At 39.7% G+C, this 23,783-nt stretch overlaps 1 protein-coding gene across 2 annotated transcripts in view; it reads left to right on the top strand.

The window, feature by feature from the left end:
• The window catches only part of ST8SIA6 (ST8 alpha-N-acetyl-neuraminide alpha-2,8-sialyltransferase 6), a 123,953-nt gene extending 113,783 nt beyond the window's left edge, over positions 1 to 10,170 (top strand). The window contains exon 8 of one of the 2 annotated variants that reach the window (XM_069086263.1): positions 7,894 to 10,170. The gene's annotated coding sequence lies outside the window, so the exon portion shown is untranslated. The remainder of the gene's footprint in view (positions 1 to 7,893) is intronic. The other variant, XM_069086262.1, reaches the window with a different exon arrangement.
• Positions 10,171 to 23,783: the final 13,613 nt, after the last annotated feature.

Here is a 23,783-nt window from a genome sequence, read left to right as displayed (position 1 = left end):
CACCTGTGAAATAGGGTTATAATAATGCTTGTCTTACCTTCCTCATAGGAATATCACTCAAACACTCAAATGGATCTCTGAACTTATCAGTGTGGGCAGATCTTCCATGCCTGTTCTTTCTAGGGGATGTCTTATGTCATGAAACAAGCCGTAAGAACAAAATGAGCTATTTGAACAAAAAGTGAATTTTAAAAGCTATACAAATAGAAGTTTATTCACACATGTTATCCTTGATTTCATTAGTGTGAGTACTCTTCCCTCTCATGCAGATAAAAATCTCCCAACACCTTGGTGGAGAGTTTCATGAATTGTTATGGCCCCCAAACCTCATCACCTTGTGGACAGCTTTCTTTTAATGAGTCTCTCCTTGGATGACATACACACAATCCCCTGCCTAGCCCATACTAAAAATATTTCCCACTTCAAAAAGCTTATGCTCCATTTCCATACCCCTAGAGAATGCAGGGTCACCTTCACATTGCCATGTGTTGCAGGTAGCACAGCGGGGTGCTGAAAATGGTACCTAGAAGTGGGAGAGAGTGCATGCAGTAATGGAGAGCACACAAGCTTAGGTTAGCATATCCTGGGCATGCTCAGAAGCAAGCAACTGCCTCAAACCCCTGCAACAGGCTGATTTTTATTGAAGCTTTTGATGTCATGGCAGCTTGTACAAAACACAAGCAGATATAATGGAAAGCATGTAAAGATTATAGAAATATACAGTGTTTAACTTTGTGAGCCTTTATTGTGTCTTCATGATAAAGTGACCTATACAGTTTGTTCAAGGAATTTCCTGCCCAGCTCATTCCCAAGCAAACATACTTGACTCCACGGTCACATCGGAACATGTTCCTCACATACAGCTTTTGCTGTTTATGAGTTTAGTGGAGTCAAGCTGTGGTCATCTGGCTTCCCACAGCCATGAGGCATCAAAAGAGGTCTTCATTAGAATTTATTGCTTCTGTTATGACTGTTATTAATCAGGGACCCTTTGACTGAGATGTTGGACTACATTTTTTAAAAAGTGAAATAACTCTTTTTCATTAAAATCACCAGTCAATCCATGAGCCTTTATTGAGTTCTTCCTATGTGCCTGGCACTAGACTAGGTGCTTGAGAAACAGAAACAGAAAAGAGGTAGCCCCTGTTCTGAATGAACTTACATCCTCTTTGGGAAGACAGCATATACCTATATAAGCACATACAGGATAGAGGGTGAAACTGTGCATTCATTGGAATTCATCCCTCCCCAACACAGATCGGTGTTTTCTCCATAGCACATAGTTTTAAGGAGTTGCCTAGAACACTGAAAGGCCCTGGATCACATAACCATTATGTGCCAGAAACAGGACATCAGCCCTGGTCTTCCCAGTCCTATGCTTCCCAGACTCTATGCTCTCCACTATGCTATCCTGCCTCTCATATATGTCCATATTCAGAATTAATTATAAAATAGATGTCAGGTGGTTTAGGGAGCGAGGACACTAGCATTTGGAGAGTAGGTAGAAGTTAGTGCTTGATCTGATTCTTCAATGAAGTCAGGGGACCTATGTGATGGAGGGGAGGAGCAAGAACACCAGGCATATGTGTGTGTGTGTGTGTGTGTGTGTGTGTGCGTGCGCTAGACAAATGGGAGTTTTAAGAGATTATAACCACAGAAAAATTCTTTCACCAAACCCAGAATATGGGTGTTAGTTCTTATTAGCACAATATTGTGAGGGCACCATTAGTCCTTTAACTGAAAATTACACTCCTGGAGAATCTGGAGGCAGACTATGGGACTAAATTTGACAAATTACTAATGTAGCCCAATAGCCAAGCCAGAAAAGAAGAGATTGACCTTTGTAAAAGAGAGAAGATCAAAGTGCTTTGATAAGTGAATACTCCAATTTTTTTCATGTTATAAGCCAGTGATTTATTCCACCCATGTGACATTTTCCGGGAAAGTATTTGGAACAGATATAATTGAACCAAGACCGGTGTCCAATGTTTATAATCTCTTTGGGCTGGGCATCTTCCATCATCTCGGCCAAGTACTATCAGTACCCTAGGGGGTCAGGGGATTAAGTATGTGCAAGAATATCATGCCAAAAAAAAATGAGCATGAAAATAATTTGCTCTGGTGTAGTAATTTTGTGGCATACTAATTCTCTCAGATTTTAATAAACCAAAGAGATTGGGTAATAAAAAAAATTGAGTTTTCATTTTCTAATAAAAAATAATTCTCACGTGTACACATAGGTGCTCACCATTTTCATCACAAGTGAAATGAAATGTTCTTGTTGTTAAATAATGGTTAGATGAATAAGTAGTCTTAACTAAGGTTTGAAAAACTTCCTGGGATTTGAATTATCAATGCAGAAGCACTGACTTCAGAACCCCTACTTTGCAGCCATCCCGACTACCTCCAATGTCAATGTCAACACAGGATGTCTCTCTATTAAATAATCGAGCTGTACTGCTCCTGAGGCCAGTAGGTAAATCTGGCCATTAAGTAGCCTTTGTTTTCCCTGGGAAATAGAAACAAGGAGAGCCTCAGGGACATACTCTCAGATACAGGTTTAATTAGCCTAGCCTGACAACACAGCTTACCCTTGGCTGCTCACTTAAGCAATCTGACCAATTCATGCCAGGCTCCCAGTTCTGATATGCTGCCCACAGTGAGATAGAGACTAACATGGTGTTCCACCAGAGTTATCCATTCTCTATGGCAGTGAGAGCCATGGATTGACTCCAAGGGATGTGGGAACAATTAATCAGAGCATGGAAAGATGAGTGTCAAACCACTCTGCCTCTAATAGCCAATTGTGGATTAATGCTGGAAGGGATCTTAATGGTCAATGAGTGTAACCCTCTCATTTCACTGATAAGGAAATGGCTGAAGAAGCAAAGTGACTTACATAGGGTCACATAGTTATTAAATGCCCGAGGAAGGACTTGAACCCTGATTCCCAAGTCCAATACTCTCTTCCCTACATTACAGTGCTTTCTATCATGAGGCTTACCTCCAACACAGCCATAGCTACCCCTGCCTCCTCAGCTGTGCCCTCCTACCATCACCTTCTGAGGTGGGAATGGGTCCCTCAGAACAGTTTTAACTGAACTACTATGAGTTCAGCCATAGCAGCAGCAGGACAGGTACTAGTGGGAAAATTCCCAGCCGTTGTTCTCCAGCATATCCACCCACTCCTAAGTGTCTACATACCCTTCCTCCAATAGAATATAGTCTCTTTGAAGTCAAAAACTGTTTTCTCTTGGTCTTTCAACCAAGTGCTTGGCACATAGTAAGCCCTCAACTGATGCTTGCCTGATTGCTTTATACCACAAGTTAGAATATGATAAGAGCCTAGCAGAGGTTGAAAAGAGTGGGAGCAGAGATTCCAAGAGAAGGAAGCCCTGTTAGCTAAAGCATCGAAGGAGACTTCACAGAGCCTCGAGCATCTCATCTGACCCTGAAAGAAGGAAAAGAGCGTCACGGGTCAGATTTGGGGAGGAATAGGGAATGATGTGGGTAAATGAATGGAGAGAGGAGAGGTCAAGATGTGATCAGGCAATATTAGTGCAACTGGAATGCCATGTACTTGAAAAAAAGAAGTATGGGCTTAGATTAAAAAAATAAGGACCCAGAAGATGGCAAGCCTTAATTAAGTGCCATGTTAAGTGGTTCGTTTTTTTTAGCCTCTAGCCCTGTGGGGGAGTCAGTGAAGGTTTTTTGAGCGACAGAGTAAAGTAATCCACGTGGTTCATTAGGAAGATTTATTGGACCATAGAGGAGAGAGGAGAAACAGGAAGATCAATGAGGAAGTATGACAATATCCTAAGGGAGAAATGATGAATGCCCAAATTAAGGTGGGTGCCATATGAAAAACCTTGTCAAGGTAGAATGGTCGGGATGTAGGTAGTGATTATGTGTGGGGGGTTAGACAGGAGGGAACAAGCCAGAGATGCCTTTGAGATGGCAGGCCTTGGTCTTGAAAAAGTCATCTAACCTTTAATGATCAGATTCTTAACAAGACTTTGCTGAATAAGACCAGATGATAGTAGATTCACACATGTTGTCTCTGGATAGGCCTGGGTTTGAGTCCTCTGGCCCTGTGACCCTCCGTGATGGTGTCCTCCTCTACCCAGTTCTCACCTGTGGCTCCAAGAGCTGTAGTGTGTGCAGCAGCCACAGCCCAGTGAAACCATCTCAGCAGATGGGCTGCCCTAGATTGAGGGTAACGGAAGGGCTCAGATCCGTGGGTGAATTAGGGGGATGCTTTACCCCAAGCCTGCAAATGAGAACAGTTTGTTCCAATGACCATGAAGGTAACTGAGGCAGGTGCTGTTGGAGGACTTAGAGCCTGGTCAGACCTCAGAGAGGCCGAGGTGATCCATGCATCCTGGGCCACTGCCAGTCGTCCTGACTTTTGTCTTGTCACTGGAATTGGCTCTGCAAGAGAGCGTGAGGCCAATGACTTCGTGCTGCTCTGCCTCCCTCAAATCCAATTCATGTGCTAGTCATCACCCCGTGATGTCATTGGTCCTCTTCAAAGACAAAGGACAAACAAGAACGACCAGAAGAGTAATGATGTCATCCCATAAATCACCCAGGCTTTGTCTCGGTCACCTCATTTGGATATCTCAGCTCACTCAGGTGGCGATAACTAACTGGATGGTTGGAAATAATATTAAGGCCAAGATCTGGCTCAGACTGACAGCTCAATCTATTACCTTGGTGCTATTAACATTTATATCCTGGACTGATTGTCTTTAATGGAGAAGAGCATCAGCAGAGGGGACATGGCCCCAAAGATGACTGCTAATGTTTACTTGGATACTTTTCTTTTGGAGTGGCCATGGCCTCCACAGCCTTTCTGTGAAGTGAGAATTCTCTTCTTAAGACAGCTTCAAGAGCAGACTCTGCAGTCTGGAAAAAGGGTCTTCCAGAATATCACCAGTGGAGGACTGAGAAAAGATGGGCCTCCTGTTCCTTCTGCCTCCCCCTGGTCAAACTGAACCTCTTGCATTGGCGTTTCTCCAGACCTGCTTATTATCCCCCCACAACCTCCACAGGGGTATGGGCCCAATTCTCTGAGCACGGCACCTGTATCTGGCCCCAGCCTTCAGCATAGTGGCTGATACTTGATGAATGCTTGCCAAATGACTGCTTACCCACCCTAATTCAACACCCATATATACTCAGATGACTTTGCCCTAAATTTTCCTAATTGTAAGTCTGCTCAACATCTAGTATAATATTTTACATATAATAGAAGCACAGTAACACCTGGATCCATAGCCAAAAGTATTTGCTAGGGGCAAATGTCTTTTTCAAGGTCTAGTCATCATTATATTCTGAGTAGTATTATAGCTACTCAACCTATTGCTTTCACTTATTTACATAAATATTGTGAACTATAGAAAATAGATCACTTTAATTTTAATATGCATGATCTCTTAATGCTAAACCACACACACATATACACCCACGCACACACACCTGTCCTCATCATCTCTTTTGTAGTCCAATATGTTTTTGACCATCTTACTAATAGAATTGTGGTGTAATAGAACAATAGGCAAAGTGAATGTTTATGCTGAGGGACCCCAAATGATGGATTTGAGTTGATATTGGGCAATTTTTTAAAATTTTTAAACATTTTTTTAAATTTAAAGTTTTGTGTTCCAGACTCAATCTTTCCCTCCCCTCCCACTTCCCTGAGACTGTAAGCAATGAGATATAGGTTATACATGTGCAATCATGTAAAACATTTCCATATTCGTCATTTTGTATAAGAAGATTCAAATAAAAGAAAAAAGTGAAAGAAAGAAAGTGAAAAATAGCCTGCTTTAGTCTGAATTCTAACTATATCAGTTCTTTTACTGGAGGCAGATAGTTTGTTTCACCGTTAGTCCTTTGGGATTGTTTTGCTCATTGTATTGCTGAGAAAAGCTAAGTCATTCACAATTCTTCATCAAACAATGTTGCTGTTACTGTGTACAAATTCTCCTGGTTCCATTCACTCCACTGTGCATCAGTTCATGTAAGTCTAGGTTTTTTTCCTGAAATCATCCTGCTTGTCATTTCTTACAGCACAATAATATTCCATTACAGTCATATACCACAGTTTGTTTAGCCATTCCCCAATTGAAGGGCATCCCTTTGATTTCCAATTCTTAGCCACCACGAAAATAGCTGCTATAAATATTTTTGTATGAATGGGTCCTTTTTGCTTTTGGGGGGGGGATGACTCTGGACTATATATCTAGCAGTTTTATAGCCCTTTGGGCATCGTTCCAAGTTGCTCTCCAGAATAATCATTTCACAACTTCACCAACAATGCATTAGTGTCTCATTGAGCAGTTTTTAAAACTAATTTTTCTTTTATTTTAAACTGAAGAAAATTCTTAAGAAATAAAAATTATCTAATAAAATAAATATAAATCTATATACAATAAATTTGAGTTGAATTTTTATTAAAACAAATAATAGAATTTTAAACAAAGTTAGAACTAAACCATAATTTATCCTGTATGTACTTAAAAGGTTTATTTTTATTTTTAAAGCACAGCTGTAATTAATTTGTATATCTTTTTCTGTCTCATTTTGCATTACTTTGTATAAAGCTTTACACATCTCTTTGTATTCTTCAAACTTTTTTATAGCAAATAGCATTCTATTATACGAACATTCTTTAATTTTTTCCTCTATTCTCTAGTTATTGGACACATAGGTTATTCCCAGTTGTTTTACTGTTTGAAATCAAGGAGTTTTGAATATTTTTATGTAGACAGATCCTTTCTTCTTTTAATAATATTATTAAGGTATAATCTCAGAAATGTGATACCTAAGTCTAAAGGTATGATTAGTTTGGTGATGTTGTATGTTTCCAGGTTGCTTTACAAAAAACTTAGATTAATTTAAGGTCTCACCAAGTATATATATGGAAACCTTTTCCTTCCCTGTCCCACCATCATTGAATTTATATTTATGTATTATATCATATTGTATTATTTTTTTTTAATTTTTAGCTATTTTTGCTCATCCGTTTGGTGCAGGTTACTACCTTGTAGTAATTTTGATTTGTACTTATCCAATTGTCAAAAAAAATTAGAAAAGATTTTCATGTGCTCGTTAATAATTCTATTTCCTGCTTTGATAATTGTTCATTCTTATCCCTTGACCATTTCTCTATTGAAGATTATCATTCATCTAAAATATAGATTTTTAATAAATCTACATCATTTGTAGATTTTTAGATAATAATAGATAATTTTATATAATAATAATTTTAATAAATCTACATTTTTGTCACGATCTCTTTTCTTTTTATTGTGGAGACACTGCTTTTTGTATGCAAACCTTTTATCTTTTAATTAATTTTAATTTATTATTTAAATGTGTCAATTTTGTATTCAGTTTTATTTTAAAAGAACCAAAGTATTAGCCTCTAAAGTTAATTTATGAATTTACCTGGTTTCTAAAGGGGTGATGGAAAGATTTTAAGACATTCTGAATACAGTATTAGTAACAATTATTTTTTAGACATTTTCTGTATTTTAAGGGCTGTCTTGTGGAGGAGAGGTGAGATTTGTTCTCTTTAGTCCCAAAGGGCAGAACCAGAGAAATGGGTAGGAGTTACAGAGAGGACAATTTCAGGCTTGCGGTCAGCTCTCCAGTCCTCCAGTCCAGTCCAGTGATTCTACGATTCTTATTTACCGAGGCTAGCTAAGAGGCTCCAGTATGATGTCTTCTCATTGTATGTCACAAAGAGCAGTAGCAAGATGTCAAAGAGATTCTATTTTCTACAAGGGTGCAAACAAAAAGTAGGCATTGCAGGGAGAACACCCAAGCAAAATCTGCTTTTTAAAGTTCAAAAGTATATGTAACTTTTTTTTTTTCCCATTTCAGGTGGTGATTTCCATGGGAAGATTTTCTGTATGTTTCAACACTAGTGGTTTGACTTGATGTTGTTTTTGTGAACTCTAAGCTGCACTGTGCCAAGATATGTTTTGCATTTGACTAGCTACACAAATTAATTTGGACATTCTTCAAAATGCACAAAGTAATCCCTTCCCTGAGGAGTTAACTGTGTTATCTCGTGGGCAAGGCATTATTATCATCAAATGTTCATTAAGATCGTACAATGTTGTGTCCAACACTCTGCTAGACTTTGGGGACACTAATAAGTCCAAGGCAGTCTGTGCTTGTGGGTAGCTTATTGTCTATGCTAAGTAGCATAAAGTTGAATTTTTCATGTTTGAATGTTTTATTAAAATGAAATCATCTCTTTTGAATAGTAAAAGTTCATGTCCTTGAAGAAAAGATGGATGGTTATATCAGAAATTAGGCCAATTTGGAAGCCACAGAGAGAACAGGCCTGTGTTTGTATTGGGACATTAAATGACTTTTGGTTTGATTGCTGGCCTCATGTTCTGCTTTCTATATATTATGCCTATTTATGTAAGTTGTAAGCATATCCAAAAAAAAATTAGGCAAACAAACCTACCTCCTCACACTCCATTTTTTCCCCTTGTCATAATACTATCACCAGGGAGAGTGGAAATAGTTGAGGAAAGAAAGAACTGGGTCAGCATGCTGAAATTATCCATACCACCTTTAAATTCTAGGCTCAGCCAGTCCATTATGGCTTACTAAAAGTTCTTTTTTTTCATAGGCTCTGATGTGCTCATTTTTGATTAAGCACAATCTCAGCTTGGTCATATCCACATGGTTCGTAGCCTGTGTGGTTCTCTTTTGATTATTTTCATTTTAATGTATTTTTGACACATAAATGGGTTTTCGTTTATAGCACAAAAGAGAAGCCTCCATTAGCCCTGTGAGGTGATCCAATAAAGTTCACTTAAGTAATGAGCTTTTACAAAAAAAAAAAATTGAAAAATGTCTTCATATTGCATCAAACTCATTTTCTTTAATTGCCTCTTTGAGGTGCCTGAAACTGTTCATTTATAAGAGCCGAGCCTTGTTTCGTTTTGCTTTTGGCTGGTTTTGTTGATGCTTTTCAAAATCAGCTGCTAGTATCTGTATGGAATGGGCCACTTTGCTGACAGATGATTGAGTAGACCTAGGTGTTTAGACCACCTTTTTTCCAAGATGGTGTATTTAGTCAAGCACTTTCCAAAAGATGTTTTCTAGCCAACTGGAACATCATTTTTTCTTCGCTAGGATACTAAAAATTGTGATAATTACAGAGTAAAAGCAAGAAAACATACTAGAGTAAATCATTCCCTAAGGACGATGGAGAATGTCATATGTAAGTTTATTTTAAAATGGCACCATATTGGAATATTTTAAAGCTGGCTGCAGCTTTTCCCATTTGATTGCTGTGACAGTTTTAACTTATGAAAATTCTTTATAAAGTTCTAGGGTAGAAGCGGTTAGGATTTGGTTCCATAATGGATTTGCAATGGCTCTCTCATCGATTTCAGAATTTTCATTGTTATTTGATTGAGAGAAGGATGGTAGCTGTGGATTCACATGCCACAAGTCAGCATAAACCCAAACTGAGGAGTGCTGGTGTGGGGAATCAATGTTAAGAGAAGCAGAGAATACATTCCATGTCAGCCCACCTGAATCTTGTCCCTTTTTTACCATTTGTGGCTGCTATCCAAAGAACTTGCTTGTGAACTCTTCATTTTAGACTCTGATCAAAGGCGTCACTCAAAGAGATGAATTTCCGTTCTCCTAATCTCCATGCCAAGCCAGGCCATCTGCTATTACAACTTCCTAGTGATTCACAGCTCTCCATTGTTCAAAGCCAATTTCCAATGAGCTATTTGAGTGATTTTTTTTTAATGGCCTCTCTGCTTGTGATGAACACATTTCCATGCACTGTACGATAGCTGCTTATATGTCCTGCTGTGGTGCATTTCTTACATGTGTGTAGTGGTACTGTATTGTGACTGATGTGCATTGCTTCCGTGAGGCTGTCTTAAGGCCTCACTGTGGGTCAAATTGTCCTGTATGTATATTCTGATCTTCCTGGTTCAGTTATTTATTTATTTGCTAATCATTATCAGTTAATGTACCTAACTTGTAGAATTGCATGGTAACTAACATCTGTATTTCCAATAAAAATTTTAGGTTGTGTGTAAGCTTTCCTGGTAAAGGCATTAATTGTCTTTAGTGGGATCCTCAATCCATAATTCTTTGTTCACTATGCGTAGAACTTCCTCATTGAATGCACATATATATGCAAAGGTATCTAAGATGAATTAATTGCATTGGACATTTCTTTCTTGGATAGTGTCATGCTAATAATATATGCATATATGTATATACAGGGGCAGTTAGGTGGTTCAGGGGATAGAGCACTGGGGTGGAGTCAGGAAGACTCATCTTCATGAGATCAAATCAGTCCTGAGACATTTACTAGCTGTGTGACCCTGGGTCAGTCACTTAACCCTGTCTGTCTCAATTTCCTCATCTGTAAAATGAACTGGTGAAGGAAATGGCAAAACCACTCCCATATCTTTGCCAAGAAAACTCCAAATGGGGTCACAAAGAGTTGGGCATGACTGGACAACAACACACACACACACACATGATTTCATGTGGTATATCTTTATCTACCAGGAGACATGAAGCCCTCTCTCCTTTTGCGGGAGTAGTTATAGCTGATTGTTGCTGCTATCTGACCCCTTCTGTCTCCACCTGCTTGTGATGGTTCAGGGTGTGACCTCCACTTGAGGTCTCAGCCTCTACTCACCCTGACTCTCTATCACATGGGGAAAAGAAAGCCCAAAGGACCTTTGTTCAGAGACATCTTGGCTGAGAGAAGGAATTTGCTCAAGAGGGGTTTTATTCTAGGGCAAAGGTCCTGACTCTATGTGGCTTCTTTTCTCTTCAGTGTTAGAAGGCTAAGGGACAGCTAGATGGTGCAGTGGCTAGAGCACCAAACAGCCCTAGAATCAGGAGGACCCGAGTTCAAATCCTGCCTCAGAAACTTAGTAGTTGGGTGACCCTGTTCAAGTCACTTAAACCCAAATTGCCTCAAAAAGTTTTTTTAAGCTTTAAAATGCCTATCATTATTATTATTAAAATATGTAAAGATCCTACCTGACCCTCCTACACTCCCACCCATGCCAGACAGTTCTCTTATTGCTAAAAGTTATACTCTGTATATATCCACTTACCACTCCTTTCTCCCCCATCACATTCCTTGTAGCAGAAACACCAACTCAGGGTTAATTAAAATTATCTTCTCTTTAGTTGGAAAACTATCATCAAAAATACAAACCATCAGCAGCAAAATTTAAAACAGCAAAGGAACACAGCAGGAGCTGCCTGTTGCATGTGGCAGTAGAACAGAAGGGAGAAACAGAGTCGTTTCACCACTACTCAGGCTCTCTCTTAGTAAGCAGAGCTCAGTCACTCCAGGCTGGATTCTCCTAATATATGAAGTGGTGAGCCAGGGAAAGGAAGAAACTGCAGCTGCTCCAACTCTCAAAATCAGCACCCTGGAAAGCATCCTCCATATGCTCCTGCCACAGTGGCCACTCTTTCCTACTCCCTCTCCAGCTCCCCCTGACTCTGTAGGCTGACATTTTTTTTCAAACTGCCACTGCCAATGGAGAACTCTGTCCTCCAGATCAGATCTTACAATATAGCTTTGTCTCCTCCTGAGTTGGAATGAACTGTAACTCCCAGGGTCTTCAGAAAATTACTGTCTCTTCTCTACCTTCAAGGCAAACCAGAAGAAGCCTTGTCTGAATGACTTTCTCTGTGTGTCTGTCTCTGTCTCTCCCCCTTTGTCTTTCTCTATCCTTCTTTCTTATTTGTCTTTCTATCTCTCTCTGTCTCTGTCTGTCTCTCTCCCTCTTTCACACACACACACACACACACACACACAGTTTATAATTAAACAATATTCCTCAACCTTGATAGTATTTTTCCCAAATAAAAGGGAAGATGACAGGAAGCTTTCTTTAATAAGTCTTCATTTTTTAAAAATGGCTTTTATGAAGCCATAGGGACTTCTCCATGCATGAAAACGAGGCAGTTTTGTTAGCCAATAATTCAACATTTTTGGAGCATTCTTTGCATACATTTTTGGTTAATCTTTCAAACACATTCAACTACCAGTTGTAGCCTTATTACTCTGTTGACTTGCAAAATCAATATATTTCTGCAGTTAACAACCCTGTTAACTCTGGGTTAGCTGCAAACAGAAACAGATAAGTATTGATGTAATATTGTATATATTTCAAAGCCAGACATAGTGCTGTGCCTTGTGGACTACTTCTACCTCTGGCGTTCAGTGACACTCCAGAAATATTGTTGACTGCCTGTCAACCCACAGATTTTCTACGCTGGAATCTCCGTCCTTTTTTTTTTCATGAAACCCATAATAAGAATTGAGAATGCCAAATTGTCTCTGATATGATGTATAATGATTTTTTTAAGTAATTAATTTTGGGGGCAGGAATAGAATTTTTGTGTTATACATGTTATCAGGCTCCATCAGAGATTCCCAGCCAGGCATCTAATTAATCTTGTGATTAGTCTTAATTTGGAGTCCCAACAACTTTATCTTTAGCAGACCATTCTGAGCGAGTTACACAGAGAATAAGCTGACTAATTAATAATGCTCACAATACTGGCACATCTGGATTTCTCCCCATTTCTACTGGATTGACCTTAGAGCTGAGCAGTATACTGTACATGAGATGTCAGTGATGGCTACAAATCAGGTCTTGTTTTATTGTTTTGTTTACTATCTATACTTAGGAAAATGATGGAGAAAAATTTAATCATGCATATTAAAATTAAGAGTACATGTGTCCACACCTCCCCCTATTCCAGAGCCTGGTTGTTAAACATTTATCAATCCACCCCTGTATAAACATTGTTTGAGCTAAAGCAAGAGTGTGAGGTAGAAGCCTCTGGGAATGCAGTGATTACCAGATTGGAGGCCTGGTGACTGAGAGCTAATAATAAATGGCATTTGTAGAGAACTTTAAGGTTCACAAAGTGCTTTACATCCATTATGTCATTTAAGCCTTACAACCCTATGGGGGTGTGTATAGACAGACATGTTTAATCTTCAAGTCACAGATCATCTACACCAATCTCCTCATATTTCAGATGCGAAGACAAGTCCAGAGAAGTCAATTCAATCCAAGTCAACAAATATTTATTTAAACATCCCTTTTGTGTGCAAGACACCATGTTAGACAATGAATGAAAAAAATATTAATTAAGTGCTGATTATGTCAAAGCACTGTGCTAAGTTCAGGGAATAAAAATGCAAGAAAGCAAGATGGATACATTCTAATAGGGGAACACAATACCTTAAAAAAGGGAACTTCAGTGGAAAGGGTGGGGGGCAGGGGAGGCAGAGGAGGCTCTAGGTGGAGGAGGAGGATGACCAGAGTATAAGCAGGCAGCATGACTTGGAAGTGGTAAGATGGCCTGGTTCTAGACAGAAATCAGTCCTTGATCTCAAGGGGCATACATTCTACTTGAAGGATACATCATATACACAAGTAAGTAAAGGCAAAGTAATTTCTAGAGGATTAATAACTGGGGGCATTCACAATTCAACTAAAATCACAGCAGCAGCTGAACCAAAAAGCCAGCCAAAATCCAGACCTTCTGACTGCAAGATGGTTCTTTTCCCATTACCCCAATCTTCACTTACCACTTCAGAAACCACAGCATCTTTGAGATAGCAATTGTTACTGTTTCTTATTAATAAAATAGAAAAATTATAAATAACAAGAGGAAAAAGGAAAAGGGAAATGATCATGACTAGATGTGTGCCACCTGTTATGTCTAAATTCAAGGAAAGCTACATACACCAGAAAGTTCCAAGGAGCATCCAAACAAATACCTTCTCCCTCTTGACCAGAAATATTGTTGGAGAGGGTTTAGAGATGTTCAAAACAATGAAAGTGATATCCTGTTGATAAGGACCCAAAGTATTTCAGGATTAGAAGAAGTCCAGTAAGGAAAAAAAAATCCTCAGGCATATGGAGTAAAATTTTAAAACAACAACTGTTCTGCAGAGAATAAGAGCGAGCTGAGACCTGGGTTCAAGGTAAATTTAGGTGTGGATTTATTGATTAAATGCGTGACTGCCTGGAGTATACACTCAATCAGGCAGCCCCGAATTGGGGTACATACAGTGCTTATAAAGTCTAAAACCAGAAAAACCACAATTGGGAAGGGGAAGTAGCATAAGTAATGATATACAGAAGCCAAGGACTGACATTGGTTAGATCTATAGCTCAGGGCTAATGACACAAGGGAACAAGGGTGCAACTTTTCCTGGAAAGGGGGTCCCTCCCAGAACAGGGTGGAGGGTACAGGGTAATTTACAGGCTAGGAGTCATATCCTGAGTACAGGGTGAAGGGATATTGGGTAATGGGGACAGGCTAGGGTCATGTTCTGAATACAGGGTGGTCTCTTCTTAAGATGAACTTTAGATAAACTTGTACCATAACCCCAGGACTTATCCTTGTACATAGTGATGATATACAGAATGCTAATTCAGGAAGTAGGGGGGTAAAGGGACTGTACAAAAGGCAATACACAAGACTATGTCTTAAGCTGTTTCAAGCTATTACAGGGTGTAGGATAGAGACAAAGACAAATATAAAGGGGCTTAATGGTGGGCTCCAAATCAGGTGGCATGTGATTTGAATTTGGGTACAACACAACCAGCAATCTCATGAAGAGAATATTGAGGGAAAAAGAATATATCCATCCTCTGACTGGTTCATCCTACATTTTGAACCCACTTTCCTGTCAGCTGTAAGAAACTTATTACATGGTATTTCCCCTTTGGCTTTCTGCATCCCCGGTATTGTGTTGTTATTTTATTAGCTCAACATTGGGCAAGAAGGTTCCATTCAGAAGGGTCATTTTTGCCATGACAGAAACTTTCTATGCAAAGTCTTAGCTTTCTCAGTTGTGGGAAAGTTTTATTTCTTACCTTTCCCTTAGAGGGTTTTATACTGGGACTTTTTAATCCTTATTCTTTGCCCTGATGAGTTCAGAAATGAAACTCTTCCCAATAAAGGGCCATTATTGACTGATCTTACTCTCTAGTTGTTTTTAAGATTTTCAAGACCTACTGAGTCTTGACTAGGTGACAGAGCATTTCAGGTCTCTGTCAGTCCTCATTAGTATTACCAGTAGTGTTTGTTGGGTGCTCCTTTAATTAATTGATTTTAAGGGGACAAATGAATTTATTTTCTGGACTCTTCATGTTTAATTTGCCTTAAACTTACATGAGATATCCAATAAACAATAAAATAGCAATACGCCATTCTCCTATTCTTGTCTTCTCCTACCCTACTTTATGTCAGCAATCCATCTACAAGAACATATTAAATCCTTAGTATATATATGCTGGGCATTGTACTTGTTAACTGGAGATACAAAAATAAAAGTGAAGAGGGGTGGAGCCAAGATGGCGGAGCAGAAGCACCACCTTCCCTCAGCTCCGGCTCCCACCTTCCCCAATCCATGTAAAAAGGGGACTCTAAACAAACTTTGGAGCTGCAGAACCAACAAAATGACACAGAGAAGCTAACCTCCCACTGAGGAAAGCCCGGCAGGCCGGCAGGAATCAGCCAGCGCAGAGCTCTGGGAGCCGAGCCCAGCACCACACTGAGGCTTTGGCCCCAGGGCGGGCCTGACCAGCCACGGCCAGAGGGACTCCAGATCAGCAGCAGCTGTGGCCGTTTCCAGATTTATCAACACATAGACACAAAGGACAAAATGAGAGGTCAGTGCAGTCTGGACTTTGGGACCAGTAAGTGGGAGTGCGTGGCTTTTACCCCCTGGGGCAAAAAGCCACTGAGATGCGGGCACAGCCAGCCAGCGCCACGGTGCAGTTTCAGCTCCTGGCCTGCAGAGTGTAGGGGGACCAAGCACCAGTCTGAGGGGTAATTGCTCTTGCTTTAACCTGCTTGGATCTGGATTGCAGTCTAGGGTGGAGGTTCTGGGGTGTGTGTCCAGCTTTCCAGAGAGTGTGGAGACCTCAGAGAGGGTACCCATCTAATATCTCCAGCAGCTGAGAAAACCCCAGCATTTGGGACGAAAGCTCCCCTGTCTTGTGGCAGAGTCCCACTGTGGCAAAAAGCCCACAAGTCAAGTAATTGAGTGTCAAAATGAGCAAGCAAAGGAAACAAAACAGACAGAAGATTCCAACATTACACTCCTATTTTGGGGACAAGAAAGAGCAAAGCATGGAACAGGAGGAAAACAGTGAAGTCAGAACTCCTGCACCAAAAGCTTCAAAAGAAAATACAAGCTGGTTCCAGGCCATAGAGGACCTTAAGAAAGATTTTGAAAACCAAATAAGAGAAGTGGAGGAAAAATTGGGAAGAGAAATGAGAACAATGCAAGAAAATTATGAAATGAGAGTCAACAGCCTGACTGAGGAAAATAATACCTTAAAAAACAGATTGACTCAAATGGCAAAGGAGGCTCAAAAAGGCAATGAGGAGAAGAATGCCTTAAAAAGCTGAATTTGCCTGATGGAAAAAGAATCTCAAAAGCTCACTGAAGAGAATCATTCCTTCAGAATTAGAGTGGACCAAATGGAAGCTAATGACTTTATGAGAAATCAAGATGCTGTTAAACAGATCCAAACAAATGAAAGACTAGAAGGCAATGTGAAATATCTCATGGGAAAAACCACTGACCTGGAAAGTAGATCCAGGAGAGATAATTTAAAAATTATTGGACTGCCTGAAAGCCATGACCAAAGTAAGAACCTAGAAAGCATCCTCCAGGAAGTTCCCAAAGAAAACTGCCCTGATGTTTTAGAACAAGAGGGCAAAATAGAGATTGAAAGAATCCACCGATCACCTCCTGAAAAAGATCCCAAAAAGAAAACTCCTAGGAATATTATAGACAGGTTCCGGAATTTCCAGATTAAGGAGAGAATATTACAAGCAGCCAGGAAGAAACAATTTGAATATTGTGGAAACACAATCAGGATAACCCAGGATCTGGCAGCTTCTACACTGAGGGATCGAAGGGCTTGGAATATGATATTCCGGAGGTCAAAGGAGCTGGGATTAAAACCAAGAGTCACCTACCCAGCAAAACTGAGTATCATGTTTCAGGGGAAAATATGGTCATTCAGTGGAATAGAGGACTTTCAAGCATTCTTGATGAAAAAACCAGAGTTGAATTGAAAATTTGACATTCTGATACAAGAAGCAAGAGAAGCATGAGAAGGTAAACAGGGAAAAGGAATCAAAAGGAACTTATCAAAGTTGAACTATTAACATTCCTACATGAAAAACAATAATTGGAATTTATGAAACTTTTCTCAGTAGTTGAAGGGATTAGAAATATATATACATATATTTGTCTATATGGGCATATGAATACATATGTGAATGTGTGTATATATGTTTACAGGTATACATAGATAGAGGGTACAACAGGACAATTTCAAGGGCAGGAATGATACTTAAAAGGTAAAATTAAGAGGTGAGAGAATATAATGAGAGGAGATGGAGAGAGACAGATGGGGGTAAACTATCTCATACAGAAGAGGCAAGGGAAAATGGCTACAATGGAGTGGAAGAATAGGAAGGCAAAAGGGAATGGGTCAACCTTATTCCCATTGAATTTGGCTTGAGGAGGGAGTGAAATGCACACTAAATAGGGTATCTCACCCTCCAGGAGAATGGGGGGGGAAGGGGGGGAGGGGGGGGGGGATAGAAGGGAGGGTAGGCTGGGTGGGGGAGGGAGTTTGGAAGCACTCACTTGAAAATAGACGGGATCAAAGTGGAGAGTAGAGTGGGTGGGAGGTGGGATGAGAGGGAGGGAAGTGTAGTCAGTCTTTTACAATGTATCTACTATGTTATTGTTTTGCATTAGCCACACATGTGCAACCTATACTGAACTGCGTATCTTCCCAGTAGGGGTGGGTGATGGGGAAGGAGGGGAATGAATCTGGAATTGAAAGTTTTGAAATCAAATATTCAAATATATATGTATATATGTGTGTGTGTATATATGTATATACATATATATATATGTACTATTATTAATACAATCTTACAGGTAATTGGGAAATGGGATTGCAGGCACTGAGACATAGAGATCCACTGGAAAAGTGGAAAGGGGTATGGGGGAAAATGTGGGAGAGAGCAGATTGGAGGAGGGGATATCCTGTAGGACTGCTATTTTGGGGCGGTGGGTGGGGGAGAAATGGGGAGAAAATTTGTAACTCAAAATCTGGCTGAAACGGATGATGTAAATCAGAAGTTAATAAAGCATTAAAAAAAAAATAAAATAAAAGTGAAAAGACCTTGCCCTTAAAGAGCTTGCATTCTAGGGAAGGTGAAGGTTGAGGAATAAGCATTTATTAAGCACCTACTATGTACCAGGTGCTTTACAAATATTATCTCATTTGATTCTCACAATCCTGTGAGGTAGGTGCTCTCATTAATCCCCATTTTACAGGTGAGGAAACTGAGGCTAAAAGAGGTTTAGTGACTTTCCCAGAGTCACACAGTTAGTATGAGTCTGAAGCCTGACTTGAACTCAGGTCTTCCTGATTTCAAGGCCCAATGTGACATCCAAGGCACCACCTGACTGCCTCTATTCTATTAGGAGGAAACTATGTACATATTTAAATGTATACAAATTGAATGCAAAGCGTTAGGGGAGGGATGTTAATAGTAGGGAGGATTGAAAAGGGTTTCATATAAGTAATCATTATCTCAGTTCTCATAGACTTTTTCTAAACAAGGAATCTACTTACTATCACACATTTTAATGAGAAAGATGAACAAAAGCGAATATTGAAAGCAAATATTAATAGTGATTTGGGGGCGGCTAGGTGGCACAATGAAAAGAGCACCTGCCCTGGAGTCAGGAGGACCTGAGTTCAAATCCAGCCCCAGACGATTAACACTTACTAACTGTGTGACCTTGGGCAAGTTGCTTAATCCCATCTGCACTTCAAAAAGCAAAAAAATAAAAAGTGATTTGGCATAGCAATAGTTAACAATGTTGAAAAAGAAGTGGACCCCAGACTTCCCCAATACTGCTTTCAGTCTATAGGATCAAATGATAATGATCTCTGATAAAATTAGTCATTAGAGGAAGTTTTTTCACAATTCCAGAATCAAACTTTAAGTTCAGTCTTTGCTGTGAGTTGTAACAGTCTGGTAAATAGAGCTGTAATTAACAGGAGCAAATCAGCTTTCAGTCCAGTGAATTGACACCCAGGGTAAGGAAAGGAATGTTTCCTTCACAGGAAAGAGATGGGCTTCCATGCTCCCTTCTCCTGATGGCACCAGTCTCCACACCTCCTCTTGCTCTGGAGGTCAGGGTTCAACTGGCTTACTGGGAACTACCTGGAAGAACAGACTGCCTACTTCCTGCCCCCATACCAACTACACTATGGTATGGGCCATTCTCTGCTACCTCCCCCACCATCATACTACCTGTGTAACCTCAGACAAGGCACTCAACCTGTCTCCACCTCAGTTTCCTAGTTTGTAAAATGAGGTACACTGTGCTAGCCAGCCTCTGAAGTCCTTCCAAGATCTGGATCTATAATCTTATGAATTTGCTTCAGGTGCAATTTTGGCTTGTGACAGCTTTGGTGATAAAACTATAGAAACAGAAATGGCACATATTCCCCTCCCCTCCCCCCTTTGCTGGGTACTGCTCAGTCAAATCAGAATGTAATAGGTAGGCACCTGTGTTATTTGTTTTTCTTACAGGACAATGGCTAAATTAATTTCCATCAAGAATGTGAAGTGAAATGTTTGCTCATGTGTGAAGGCTTAGAAATAGCTTTTAAGGCTTTTCACTTTATCAGTAGGTATCCTGGAACCACTGAGCTTTGAGTGAATATAGGTGGCACTTTTTAATAACCTCCACTTTCAAACAAAGGGGCTGGGGACCTTCCAAAACTGTAGCATTTTAGTTAGGTGCTCGGTAAGTCTGCCCTTCTAAAAATGGAGCAATATACACAAAGCTCGTTGGTAATGCTGAGTTTCTTCTGCAGAAGCTAGCAGCAGTCTGGAGCCTAGTACCCTTGAAATGAGCATCTGCGAGCAAAAGTCATCTTTCCAATTTTTATCACTATGGTAATAACTTCTCAAAAGTTTGCTCTCAAGCACCTGAGATTAGAATGTTTTAATCAGGCTAGGGAGAAGTGGGGCGGAGAGAAGGTGGAGACTTTAGCTCAAGAATTTGACTTCTAAATGTCAGGATTGCAATTTATGTGCCCTTTTAAGGGCCTAGAAAGTGGTGGTACACAGTTTCCATGCTAATTTCACAAGAAGAATTCCCTGGGTTCTGAATGTTTTCTGACTGTGTTCTCATGGCTTTTCCTTTGCTCTCTGTGCAATCCTCTAGAAAAAAAAAATGAAAGACTTGGAAGAGGGAAATACGGTCTAAGTACCGAATGGAAAACCAGAAATTCCCCAGATCTTTTCTAGCTTCCTCGTGTGGCCTTAAATGTGTTTCATTTTTTTTTTGCCTTTTTTTCCCCCATTTTGAAAAAGGGATAGTGGTACCTACCCCACAGGCACTCTGTACAGATTAATTGACTCATATTTGCCAAGAGTTTTAAAGACCTCTTGTGTTAAATATTTTAAAACTGTCAAAATATGTCTTATTAGAATAAAAGGATAGACACCAAAGCTGTTAGAGTAATTACAGCCCTCATGCTGATCAGGAGGAAAAAAAATTCACTGGGTGAAAAATGTTGCTGTTCTTAATTACAATACTGGGTGTCAGTCTGCTCGGGAGGAGTCATTGGGGTTTGTTTTCTCTTTTGCTTAAATATTTCTCCCTCTTAGGTGACACATTTATGACTTTAAATGGTCTCATTGTCTGTAGCTTGTCTGCCTTACTGTCAAAGCCTGGTATTAAGGGTTCGGATGTATCTCCTAAAGTCTAAAGAGCTGTTGTTATCTTTGCTTCTTGTTTCCGGACTTTCACTGGCTGCTTTTTAAAAAGCTGCTAGACAGTTTATACTTTTTTTTTCTGAGGCATTTAGTTGTTGCCAAGTTTTCAGATCATTCCATTTCATTTAAGAAGCATTCGTAGGTTAATTATCTTGGAGATGCTTATTTTGGGTCTGTCCAATAGGATAGTTCAGCATTTGCCTCTGAAAATAGCTTTCAGAAATCAGCTTTTCCAAGAATTTCGTATTGTCAAACACCGGACACTGCTTAATAAAAAGGCATAGGCAATATTCCAATGTCACAGAAGGTGGTACCTGAGCAGCTCATTCATTGCTAACTGTCCAAAAACAGAGTGAGGTTAAGTTGAGCTAGAAACCACTGAGTTCAGAGTTCATTCTAGATCAGTGTTAGATTTTTCACATATAGGGTTGATCTGTATATTCTTTTCTTAAAAGAAATTTGGCATTTTTAACTAAATCTTTGCATTGTGTCAGGCAATTGATCTTTAGATTTCCCTAAAATATACTTTGAGGAGACAGGCTATGAAGGCTCATTGCTCACAAGGGTGCTAATCCCCGTGATTCATCCTTGAGCCATTTGCTATATAAGCCCACATTATCTTCTAGATTTAAATCAGAGAAGAGACAGACAGAGACAGATATAGAGAAAGACAAAGGAGGATAGAGAAAGAGACAGAGCAGAAATGAGGTGGGGAAGGGGGTAGCAAGCAACAGGATCAATGTGCCTTCCAAAACCTCTGATTTCTTTCTTAAAGCCTAGGAGAAGTTTAATAGGTATCATAGAGCCCATCAGGGATAGTACTTGGGCTTGATCATAAGATTTAGAGTTATAAGGAACTTTAGAAGAATCAGGCAATCAAAGGACAGACAGACAGAGACAGACAGGTAGACAGAGCCAGAGCCAATTACCTCTTTTAGGATTCCATTTAAATTTTCTTGTGTGTCATTTCTATACTATTACTCCAACAGGATAAATGTGCCTTTTGAAGTCTCTGGTTTCTTCTTTACAGAATAGGAGAAGTTAAATATGTCTCATAGAACCTATCAGTGATATTACTTAAGCCTTCATCATAAGATTTAGGGCTAGAAGGACACTGAGAGGCCACCTGGTCCAACCCTTCCAATTTATAGATGAAGCTATTGCCAAGAGATAGATTTCCAACAACTGAAACCAATCAATAAGCATTGATTTAATACTTTTTATGTACGTGCCAGTACTATGCTAGGTGTTAGAGACTTAAAAAAATGATACTCTCCCTGTCCTCACGAAATTTATATTCTGTCTTTGAGAGACAACATGTACATATGTAAGCTTATGCAAAATGTGTACAAAATTGAGATGATGGAGTAGAGGGAAGGGAAGTTTTAGGAGAGGCATCATGCAGAAGTGGTTTTGAAGGAAACCAGGGATTCCAAGAAATGGAGACTCACAAAACTCTTAAAGAATTTTAATCCCAAATCCTGCAACTACAGATCAGTACACTGGGGGTAAAGATCCCAAGAGTATATAGCAGAGTGGAAAGAATGCTGGAGTTGGAGACAGGAGAGCCTTGGGTCCAAAATCTCTCTGGTACTTACCAGAACTGTGTAACCACAGGTAAATTACTTTCCCTCTTTGAGACTCACTTTCTTCATCTGGTAATACCTTGAGCTCACAACAGTGTTGTGAAGTTTAAATGAGGTAATATACATACACCACTTTGTACCCCTTAAAATATAAATAAATGACAGTTGTAATTATCATTAGCCTAGTCATTTCAGAAAGGACTACAGAGGAAGCCTCACAAGAAGACCATCTACTCCGTTCTAAACTATTTCTAGAGGAGGAAAATCAACAGGCCCCTCTGTTCCCTATTTTCTGGACTTTCCCTTCTCATATTGTATTCAAAGAATTCTGCCCATTGTGGTTTCACAGTGTCTGTCTCGCTGCATATAGATACATTTATTATTGTTGTTTGGTCCTGTCTGACTCTTTGTGACCCCATTTGGGGTTTTCTTGGAAAAGATATTGGAGTGGTTTGCCATCTCCTTCTCCAACTAGGTTTAAAGATAAGGAAACTGAGGCAAGCAGTGTTAAGTGACTTGCCCAGGGTCATATAGCTAGGAGGTTTCTGAAGCTGAATTGGAATGCAGGTCTTCCTGACTCCAGGCCCCATGCTCTCACCACTTAGCCACCTACCTATCCCTTCTAGCTACATAGTTTCTAGTTAATATTCTAGGACTCTCATCTTTGCCATAGGCTGCAAATGGAAAAAAAAAATAGGCAATTAACATTTTTAATTCAGTCCCTTGGGAGATAACAAAGTTACAGGTATGTATATAATACAACACACTGAGAAACAGGATCCATCTGTCTAAGCTACACTGGCCGACAAAACATTTTCCCTTAATAACCATCATTGTAACTGTAATTCGGATACTAACACTATGTGTCTTTAGAAAATCAAAGCAGACTGAGTCCCAAGGTGGCAGAAATCAGGTTCTACTTGACTTTTTAAATTTCTGTGATACTTCATCACTTCCATCTATCATAACCCTTGACCTCTTCCACCCCCATTGCATTCTGCCATTGATTAAAGCCACTTTCTTCCCTAGCAGGTACAAATAACCTGCCAGAATTCAAAAGAGTTTCACGGGTAAGATTTGGAGTTTGCTTCCCTGTTTCCAAAGCTTATTTCCTAATTCCAAAAACAGGTAACAAACCAAGGGAAAGGGCATTTAGAAACAAGTTGGAATTTAGATGCAGCCAATGCTTTCTTCAAAGCATAATAATTGAGTGGCTGAAAATTGGTTATGGGTAGTCTGTGAGACAAGGACTAGCTCAAAGGAGCAGTGAAAGAAACATATAAATTATTT

Source organism: Petaurus breviceps, unplaced genomic scaffold, assembly GCF_028583685.1.
Source record: "Petaurus breviceps papuanus isolate PSGF00001 unplaced genomic scaffold, PetGlider_PUasm1.0 178, whole genome shotgun sequence".
NCBI classification, from domain to species: Eukaryota; Metazoa; Chordata; class Mammalia; order Diprotodontia; family Petauridae; genus Petaurus; species Petaurus breviceps.
This window is presented reverse-complemented; position numbering and strand designations above follow the sequence as displayed.